General features: G+C 52.2%; 1 long non-coding RNA gene across 1 annotated transcript; it reads right to left on the bottom strand.

Annotated features, from left to right (window-relative positions):
- Nucleotides 1-5,793: 5,793 nt before the first annotated feature.
- LOC144382277 (uncharacterized) lies at nucleotides 5,794-10,640 on the bottom strand. The gene is made up of 4 exons (XR_013448870.1): nucleotides 10,220-10,640; nucleotides 8,245-8,407; nucleotides 7,570-7,652; nucleotides 5,794-5,984 (listed from the first exon to the last, which is right to left on the bottom strand). It is a non-coding gene; the product is annotated as an uncharacterized LOC144382277 (long non-coding RNA).
- Between the last annotated feature and the right edge of the window lie 192 nt (nucleotides 10,641-10,832).

The raw sequence follows: 10,832 nt of genomic DNA, 5'->3' as shown, positions 1-10,832 counted from the left end.
TTCTCCCATCTAACCCTCCCTGTTCCTCAAGTGTCACTTGAGTAGTTTCCAACCGCGATGCACATTCCCTCCAACGTGAGACATGCCGATCTGAAAAAGCTTTGCTGGCACTCAAACACAAAACCACTAAATACAAAGAACTTGACTGTTGATCAGGAAGCCTTCTGGGGACACCTGGGCGGCTCAGTCGATTAAGCGTCTGCCTTTGGCTCAGGTCATGGTCCCAGAGTCCTGGGATTGAGTCCCACATTGGGATCCTTGCTCAGCGGGGGCCTGTTTCTCCCTCTGCCTCTCTGTCTCTCTCTCTCTCTCTCATACATACATACAAATAAATAAAATCCTAAAAAGAAAAAGAAATTCTCCCAAGGAAACTTTTTTAAAGTTTTTATGTACAATTAGTCCACATACACTATGATAGTCATTTCAGGTGTACAATCTAGCGCTTCAACACTTCCAGGCAACACCTGGTGCTCATCACAAGTGCATGACCTAAGCCCTATCACCTATTCAACCCATTCCCCCAAACACCTCCCCTCGGTAACAACAGCTTGTTCTCTATACTTAAGAGTGTTTCTTGCTTTGACTCTTTTTTCTTCTCTTTGCTCATTTGTTTTTTTTTTCTTTAGAAACTCCACAGATGAGTAAAATCATACAGTATTTATCTTTCTCTGATGTATTTTGCTCATCAAAGCAAATCTTGATGAGAAGCAGGAAGGGTGTTACACAAATACAATGAATCGTGGAACACTACATCAAAAACTAACGTACTGTATGGCGACTAACATAACATAATAAAATTTTTAAAAAAGCGTCATTTTGAAAACTCATAACGGGAAACGTCACAAAACACAGGCAGGAGGTTTGGGCAGGGGGGGCCCTCACACACTACCCCTCCAGATCCAGTGGGGACCCAACAGGAAGACATGGACTTGACCGCGCACACGGATACGCCACTATTCCAGCTAGCAGAACTCGATTCTCACCTCTCTATGCCCCCCCCACCTCCTCCAACAGGACTCACCCATGAGAAGCTACCACACTTGGAACTACCAGATGCCGCCAATGGACCTTTGGTCCTTAACAGCCTTCCAAATTGCCCCCTTTCCTCCTGAAAACAGTGAGCCTCTCTGATAGTCCCCAGTGTGCCTGAGGTTTCATCACAGCTTCTCTGTCCTACATTCAAGTCTCTTTCCTCCCAAAGAAACCCGACAGTGGCTGATAATTCCCTGAGAGTTTCTCCCTTTAAGGTTACACACTGGACGGGACTTTGTTTTTACCTGGGGCTCTGGTCGGTTCCAGCAGAAATCAGACAGTGGGATCCCAGCTCATTCTTCTAGAAGGTCCTGAGAGTCAGCAGTTAGTGTGTTCACCTCCCAACTAAATGCTGCTCCCCTTCCTCTTCATTGGAGTCAGGGTTTCTCCCCAGAAACCAGCCTGCATCTGTAACAAAACCACCACAGCATCTCTGACGTGGCGTCGCGGGACCCCTCAATCCACGGACCCCTGAGGAAAATACCTCTGGTTCAAATACCCTCAGGGAACATAAGGACCAAACCAGGGGAACAGCCCCCAAAATGCAAGCGACTGTGCTGCTCACCTACCAGCAGGTCCTGGGAAGCCGCCCAGAGCCCCCTCCTCAGCACTCAGCCAACAAGGCTGCTTCTCCGTCGCTCCTCAGGAGGCACCAAGTTGCTGCAAAGGCCCCAGGTTCTCCCCAGGGCGGCGGCAGAACTTGCTGGTAAACGCAGCTCTGGCTCTCGGAGGGCTAGTGGGTCCTCAGGGGGCAGCAGCAACCTCTCCTGCCCTGAGCTACCCTGGCTCGGATAACGCCATGACGTCTTCTGACAGCAGGCAGTTGCTGCGCGCGCGGGGACACCGCCCCCTCCCGGTGGAGGTGCGCGGGCGCCCCCTGCTGGCCGCACTGGGAATCCCTACAATGCTCAAAGCCAGGGCCCCTCAGCTGCAGGCACAGAGCATGCTCAGGTCCAGCCAAGCCATCTCTCTCCATGACAGATCCTGAGGCTCGGCCCCACAACCCCATGCAAAAGGGGGTGTGCCCATCTTCCCAAGTGAAACGGCCTCTGCAAAGCTCAGCCCTAGGAAGGTTGGAGCTTTCGGCTCAGGGAAATCTGATCACCGGCTTTCCCACCTTCTCTGGTCCCAATGCTCAAAGCACCTACATCGACCTCCTCCACCCTGGTCCATGGTCCACTTCCATACACCTAGACCAGCAACCTCTTGTCATCCTTGAAATTCCTCTTCGTCTCTGCTTCTCTCTACCCTGTGTCTCTCTCTTGGTTCCTCTCGCTTTCTAGGACTTGCCCAATCCCCCCACCACTCACTCAGCGTCTCTCTCCCTGACAGTCTCTTTCCCTCTCTCCCCAGGCCCTCGGGCCTTCTGCTCTGTGCAGCCCTGTCCAAGACCACAGGGAACCACCTCTCCTGTCTCCCCCTCTCTCCTGCCATCATTCGGCCCAGACCCTGCTCACAGGGCATGGCAATCCCATTTTCAAAGGCTGCTCAGGCTGACCTTGACCACAGCAGTGCACTTCCCAGCCACTCCTGGGAAGCATGTGGACAGACAGACCTGGACACCTCGGTGGCCCAGCCACGACCCCAAAGCTACTGGGGGATGGCTGCTTCCACAAGCCGGGAAGAAGGAGGGCTTTGCAAGACCCAGGAGTTCTGGTGCAGAATGGATTGGAGTACAGGACCTAAACAGTGACAGAAGCATACACCCAACTCCTCCTGTGTGGTGAGGGAGGAATGGGTCCCCTGTCATTGTCCTCTGCCCTGCCCATCCCTCAACAAGGAAACTGGGGGAGGATTATGGGGCATCGTGGGTCTTACCAAGAAAACTGTCACCATCAGCCCCGCTCAGAGCCCACCTGCTGTTGGGGGGCAGCTGGTGAGGTGAAACCAGTGCACACAATCTGGATTAATGCAGGGCCTCCTCACCGGTCTCCCAGGGCCACTAGGGATGCTTCATTCATTCCTCACCATCACAACAGACCACTGCCTGGGGACAGACACCTGTCCTGCTCATCACCACACACCCCCTAAACGAGCAGGCGCCATGTGCTCGAGAGTATCTAGCACCAGAGTTAATACAACCACCAACAGACTTAAATACATGTTGTGTCCGCCTCCCCAGAAGGATTTCTTACGCCCCTTGCAGTGAAGATACCACAAAGGGGAATCTTGCTACTCTCCTCCATCACCACCATTGCTGCCGGTTTGTTTTCTGTGTGTACGGGCCTCACACTGTGCACTGGAAGGGGAGCGACTGCAGGGCCTCCTGATGGCAGACGCTGACACAGAGACAGAGCCGTGAAAGGTTTATTTGGGGGATCCCAGGAGAGACAGAGCACAGGGGACAGGATGGGCAGGGACAACACTCAGGACATTAGGCTGATCTGACAATTTTCTAAATATATGCACACACAGCCTGGTTGTTACTGCTCAGGGACGTCTTCAAATATCAAATGTACTGTCCTGTAAGGCAGATAGATTTGGGTTAGTACACTGTGACCTTATGTTTTCCTAAATGCATTTGCTTCCTCTGGTATATCTGAGGCCTTGAATGAACACCTGAGTGTGTGGCTGCTTCCGTGAGTCTGTATGTAATAGAAAATAATTGTCTTCACATCTCAGATATAAATCTCTGCATGGACATGTTCTCAGAATGATCTTTTACTTCATTCTCGGCTAGGACCTAAAATTTAATAGAAAAAAAAAGGGGGTCTTTGCCTTATTTTTGAAATGAGGATGCCAATCTCTGGGCTGAGGTGTTATACTCTCAGTGTAATGTTGTGGACTTAAATGAACATCTTTTGATGATCATCTGATGGAGCTATTTTCATGTAAACAGTGAGAAGGGGGAGTGGCCAACAGCCCAGATATTTTGCATATTCTTTCTCTTTTTTTGAGATAGAGAGACAGAGACCAAAAAAGGGCAAATTTGTGCTGGAAAGGCGGCGGGGGGTGGGGAGTGGGGAGGAGAGAAATTCCTAGATAGGCTCCACACTCAACGCCGAGCCTGACTTGGGGCTCGATCACAGAACCCTGAGATCATGACCTGAGCAGAAATCAAGAGTCCGATGCTTAATCGACTGAGCCACCCAGGGGCCCCTGCAGATTCTTTATGTACTTCAACTCCTATTCTTCTAATGACCTCAGAATCCGACAGGCTCCCCTTTCACAGATAACAAAGCTGAGGCTCTGAGTAGGCCCCACGGAGAGCTGGCATTCGGGCAGGAACACAGGTAAATCCGCAGGATACTGTGACCAAAGTTCAGGGAGATGCAAAGTGCAGGCAGAGCGGTGACTCAGAGGCAGAGGCGTAGTGACAGGGATCCAGCGAGGGTGGCTCCTGGTCAATCCTGAATTCCCCACCAAGAGTCTGACTCGGGCTGAAGGCCAAGGCAGCCACTCTGCTGATCTTGGTCCCGTCTTCACTTTTTCTCACTGGGGCCCACAAACTCAGGCAGACAAGAATCCCCAAAGGAACCAAGTTCAATTTCCCAAGTCTCCACCACATTCTTTCACCCAGTTCAGAACCTTCAGAAATTCAGAGGAAACAATCCTTATAGATTAGGAACGAACAGCTTTATGGCAACAATGACGTTCTGATACAAATAACTGCATTATCCACGCCGTGTGACGGACACAGGCAGCAACCCGGTGTGGATCTCACGGTGTCCTCACACTCACTGCTCAAGCTGCTGGCCTGCAGGAACAGCCTCTGCTCTACCCGAGAGAGGCCCATCCACTCCCCTGAGCACCTCCATCCTTCTCATCCACAGCCTCCTGTTTCTAGTGACTCATGGCTCCCTCTCTTGTCCTTCAGATGCATCGCTGGTGCTTCCCTTATACGGAACACAACATCTATGTCGTTTAATGAGTGTGTCCCTCGCTGCTCTCAGACACCTGAAATTCCCTCCTCATCCCTCCCAGAGCACAGAATATGGTCTCTGTACAGTGTGCATGCGCATACCTGCTGTGCCCAGCTTTTGGAGAAGAGCGGCTCTCCTTCACCACAAAGGGCCCTGCCGACCACCTCAGTGTGAGTGAAAGACAAAGTCCATCAAAGGCGTCTCCTGAGCAACCTGAAGAAAGTGATCCTGTCCTTAGCAACATTCACTCTCCCATAACATGAGAGGTCTGCATGCAGGACTGCTCTTCCTTATGGAGGATGCCCCAGCGTCTGCATCTGACCCACGTCAGAGAAAAGACGGAAGACCATCCCACTGGAAGTGACTGAGCAACATTCCAACAAACCGTCTACACCTGCCTCCAGCATCTGCCACTGTTTCTCATTCTCACCTCCCTTACCGGACAAGAGGGTTTCCCACAAGTATCCACTGACTGCCGAGGACAAGGGACAGACCCCTACCCTGATGATTAATCAAGGCACCATAGCCCTGCTTCAGGTGTTTCTATAACTAAGGAAATGAGAGCTCAAACTCAACACGCTGAAAACAAAGTGAGAGGTGTGTTTCATCCCACCCAGAACAACAACTGTGGACTCTGGACGTGCCCAACGGTAAGAAATATATGTCTGCCATTGTGCGATAGAGAGGATTCCTTCCCAACGACGGCACCTCCCCCCCCCCCCCCCCCCCCCCCGCTCAGTGTGTGCAAATAGCCAAGCACAACACCTGTATGTCCTGAGAAACCTCAGGATGTTACAGCGCCCCCTGGCGGTTTTCCCCTCGCAATGTCAAGGCCTCAGCACAAACTCAGCCTTTGCCCCACCAACTCAATAAGAAAGAAGACAATACACATTGTAAGTCAATTCATACGATTCATATCATCCCACCCTGTGCTGTAGGTTCGGGTGCAGGGTAAGGACGCAGAGACCACTGGGTGGGTGGAGGGAGATGTGCCCCAGGGCCCCAGGATGGTGATGAAGGGGGATCCGTGGGGTACGGTGGACCCAGTGGGCCGGGTACAGGAGGGGGTCCTCTTGCATCCACAGGGTTCTGCAGAACAGAAACCAAAGGAATGTTGCTATGACAGACAGAAGCAGAACCCCCACCAACCTGAAACCCAAAGAAGCAGGGGTCAGCACCTGGCCCTCTCTTCACCCTGAGCTTCCAGGGAGCAGAGCACCAGTGCCACTAAACCCTAGTCCCCCTCTTGGTGCCACCACACACTCAGGGACCAAGGAAGGAAAGAACGTAGTGTCCCCACACATCACCATCCATGTCTGAGAAGGTGGGACGTCAAGTCGTCTTCGCCTACCAGGTGACCAGAGGCCACAAGAAAGGGCCCATAAGCAGCATATGCCAGACAGGCACGCATCTGCGTCCAGGCCCACTCTGATCCCCTCGTCCAGTGTGGCCCCAGAGGCTTGCCATGTGACTCAGAACAAAAACACGCTGAGAAGTCCGGAGAAGCCCAGTGTCCACACGTGGAATCACAGCCCCTCGTGGGTCCAACTGCTTCCCACCAGCACCCGCCTGACCCTGCTCCGCTTCCCTCCCTGACAAAGGGGTCTTCTTCTACTCTCCCAAGTGCTGTCCATGGCCACAGACACCGCTCAAGAGACAGGAGTTTCTGGAGTCCTGCAGCGGACCGGGAAAAGTGCTGAGAAGAACACGATCCCGAGGAGTTCGTGAGACCCAGCTCTGTGGATCTGCGTCACCGGCATTCCGATGCTCCTCAGCTCAGGCACAGAGCAAATGCGTAGTCGTAGTCCTTGGTGCCGAGAACCACTGAGGGGCCGATTCTGCATCCCCGGATGCAAACCAATGTGTCTGGAGAGCAGGCGTCACCCTCCCAGGATGGATCAGGAGAGACGCTATCAGTTGGCACAGCCACCAAAGCGCATCAGAACCCGCTCACGGGAGCACGACTGAAACGTGTGTGAGCCGTGGGCCCTGCAGGGAGTCACCGGGATTCCCTCTTCACGGCTGTGCTCCGGGGGGCCTTTTCTACCACACACCTGGCCCCTGGCAGAGTTCACCTTCATCTCACCCAGGGTGCAACTGGAGGGATTCCGGGTCGCGTCTTCACCCACACAGATGGAACGCACGTGAGGTCGCAGCTCACCTTCTCCACCAACACTCACAGCTGCCCAAAGCACGTGGCACAAAGTGTGAGGCAGGGCATGGCTTTCCCGTTTCCAGCTGTGAGGATTACGCAGACATTCTCCCAGCTTAGTCTCCTGACCCGAAAACCAACACCACTACCGCTCTCGCGGGAAAGCAAACTGCAAGGAGTCAGCGGGACTGGCCGACTTCAGTGTGGAGTGACATATTGCTCTCCTCCGGAGTTTACACACACACACACACATGCACACACACACACACACACACACAAGGGCAGGGTCCTGCTCTCCTTCATTTCTAAGCACCTGGAGCTTCAGGACGCCCCGCGGAAGGTGATGATTTGGAAACAGAGAAGTCTGTAGGCTCCGAATGAAGACTTGGCATATTGAAAGGTCAATGACACCACACACAGATCCCAGGACATACCCAATAGACACAGGTCAGGACAGGGTGCTGCCCAGACAGGAACAGGATTCCAGAAATGGTTACAATTGAGGAAAGACACAGTATTTACCTGGTCCTTCTGTGGGACCTTCTTGGGCGGGGTGCCGCTGTTGTCCCCTTGTGTGCCACAGGTTTCTGAATACGGCCGAAGCCCTACAAGGGACGGAGGTGGATTCAGACTGGCCTTGACCATGCAGGATGGAAGCCAACCCTCTACACCTGCCCCACCCTGTTCCACTCTCTCCCACTCCCACATCCCTTCCAGATTCAGAGCGTTTCTCACAGGTCTCCTCTCACCCCTGTGGACAAAGGAGACACAAGTCCCCCACACCTGAGGATGTGATCAGTCCACCCAGTGACAGATGTTTTCAGAGCTAATGAATAACACTGGACAACTGGGGCCTCCACAAGTCACAGTGACTTGAGGTTGTGCTTCATCCATCCCAGGGCCCAAAACATTGTGTCTGGGCAGTGCCCATGGGCAAAGCTTTTATGTCTGTCTTTTGCAAACTGTCACTTTTCTTCTCGATGGCGGACACCTGCTGCCCATTTCTGTAGGGTGAAACAAGACAGTCCATGAAATGGATGTCCACAGAAAGGTGAGGAATGCTACTATGTCCTCACTCAGGTCGATCCTTGCATTGCAAAGCCTTCTGGTACCTCCTCTACATCTTCTCCACCAACTGAAGTACTTAAACTATGAATAGGCTTTACGATTCAGGTCATCCAATTCAGATCATCTTACCATGTGTAGCAGGAACGAGCTGTGCTTGAGGCCCCCATGTCCACCCATGTGGAGGAGGTGCAGGTGGCCCATAGCCAGTGAAGCCTGGTAAACCCTGCCCCATGTGGTAGGGCATATGGGGGGGCCTTGGGGCATGAGGAAACCCTCTCACATCTGTACCGACCTGCAGAACAGAGGAGAAAATATTTGGGCAAGACACACAAAAGTTGCAACACCAAGAGCTGAAACCCAAGAGAGCTCTCAGCATCCTGCTCCTTCTCCAATACCATGTTCCAGGAGAGCCACATCGTGCTAGAAAACTTTATCCCTCCCAATAGCTGCCTACTATAATAAGGGGGGTGGGGTGAGGAAGGAGAATGGATGTTACAGGAATAACCTACTGTCACCAAACATCACTACCCATGTCTGCCAACGTTCACTACCAAGAAGTAGTGTCTTAAAGGGTGAAAAGGGATCACTGGAAACGAGTAAAGCAGCCCACACTCCAGACACGGAGGCATTGACATCGTGGACAACACTTCATCGTTCCTCTTCAACCACCGCAGAAGATTTGGGTTTGTTAAGAATAGACAGAATGTGGGGCGCCTGGGTGGCTCAGTTGGTTAAGCGTCTGCCTTCGGCTCAGGTCATGGTCCCAGGGTCCTGGGATCGAGCCCCGCATCGGGCTCCCTGCTCAGCGGGCAGCCTGCTTCTCCCTCTCCCACTCCCCCTGCTTGTGTTCCCTCCTCGCTCTGTCTCTCTCTGTCAAATTAATATTTAAAAAAAAAAAAGAATAGGCAGAATGTGGTGAAACTGAATGCCCTTTCTCCACAAGGAATCTGAGCCACTCGAGGTGAATCCCTTGCCCACAAAGCCCCTGACTGTCCCCACCTGCCTCACTTCCTGACAAAGCGGTCTTCTACTCTCTGCAGTTTCTGTCCAGGCCACAAAGACCCTTGAGGAATTAGGGGCCTGTGGTCTGATAGTGGACCTGGAAAAGGGTTTTCCCAGAGGAACATGATACCAATGGCCCTTATTTACGTGCAGCGGCTGTGTTTATCTTAAAACACAGTCTTCGGAATTTTCCGCACACTGAGTTCCAGAGCAATTTTGTCCAGTGGGAAATTAAGATGGGAAGGCTAAATAACAGAATTCACAAAAATGTTTATGTTTTCTCATGGACAACTCCAGAACGTGTGATGAGAGAAGAAACCAGCTCTCACAGTGACATAAGACCAAAAAGACCTGCTCCTAGAAGCCCAACTGAAGGGCTTGTGAGGCCCGGGTCATGCAGCTAATCACCGACATCCCCCCTTCAGATCGTGTGGGCCAGTACACCCAACAGCTTTGGAAATTCACAACAGTCGTCGAAAGGGTACAAGTAGAGGGATTCTGTACAGCATTTTTACCAGCAGAAGTCAAACAGGGATGACTTACGAAACTTGCCCTATCTAAGAACATGCCAAACTGCAAAACAGGCAATATAAAATGGAGAGAGAGTTTCCCCTAGTTTCCAGTTGTGAGGATTACCACAGACCTTGTCCCAGGTAAATCATCTAACCCCAACATGAACACTACACCAATCGCACCTGATCGTAACCTACTGACTGGCAGTCAGGCCGGCCAGAGACTTCACTGTGGAGTGACGTGTCATCCTCCTCGAGCTAAGTCCCCGCCCGGGCACTGTGGGTGGGCAGGGGTCGACTCACACACACACTCACACACACACACACACACACACACACACACACACACACACACAGTGAGCGCCCTGCCATCCTTCACCTCTAAGCACCTGTGGCTTCAGGAGGTGCCACCGAAGGTGAGGATCTGTAATGGAGAAGCCTGTCAGCCCCTGGGTGAACTGCTTGTATTTTGAAAGGTGAACGACACCACAGACAAACCCTAACCCACCCAACAGACACAAGGCCAGGACAGGGTGCTGCTCAGAAAGGGAGAAGTTTCCGGAACACCTGGTAGAGGCCACGGTAGTTACCTTGCTCATCCCTGGGTCTCTAGGAGGCTCGGTGCCCCTGTTCCCCATGGGAGACGCACCAGTTTCAGCATCAGACCAAAGCCCTAGAACAGATGGAGGTGGATTCAGACCAGCACCGACTGTGCAGAATTCAAACCCACCCTCCAAACCCGCCCCTAACACGTTCCCCTCTGTCCCACTCTTGGGTCCCTTCTCAGACACACAGCATTTCTCAAATGTCTCTGCTGACCCCTGAGGACAAGGGGGAGACCTCTGCCTCTCCCCCTCGAGGATGGGACCACCATCGCCCAGCTTGCTTCAGGTGTTTTCATAGCTAAGGGAACGGCAGTAGACTGCTCTGGGCTCAACCAGCTAAAAATGGAGAAACCCTCAACATGAACGGCATGCATTCTTTTCTCAGGCCGCCAGTTGACGGTTCAATCCTTCAGTCTATAGATGAGGCCTAGCATGTGTGACTGGCTATTACGTAAATATTTAAGAGAAGAATTGGAGTAGACTAATCGTACAGTCAGGAGCAAAGTAAAAATAGGCAGATTGAGAAGTAAAGCTGTGGCTTTATACCGATAACATTAGAGGAGTAAAATGCATGACTTTCACGGATTAATAGATTACT

This window comes from Halichoerus grypus, chromosome 6 (assembly GCF_964656455.1).
Source record: "Halichoerus grypus chromosome 6, mHalGry1.hap1.1, whole genome shotgun sequence".
NCBI lineage: Eukaryota > Metazoa > Chordata > Mammalia > Carnivora > Phocidae > Halichoerus > Halichoerus grypus.
The sequence above is the reverse complement of the archived record's forward strand: the minus strand, read 5'-3'. Positions and strand labels throughout refer to the sequence as shown.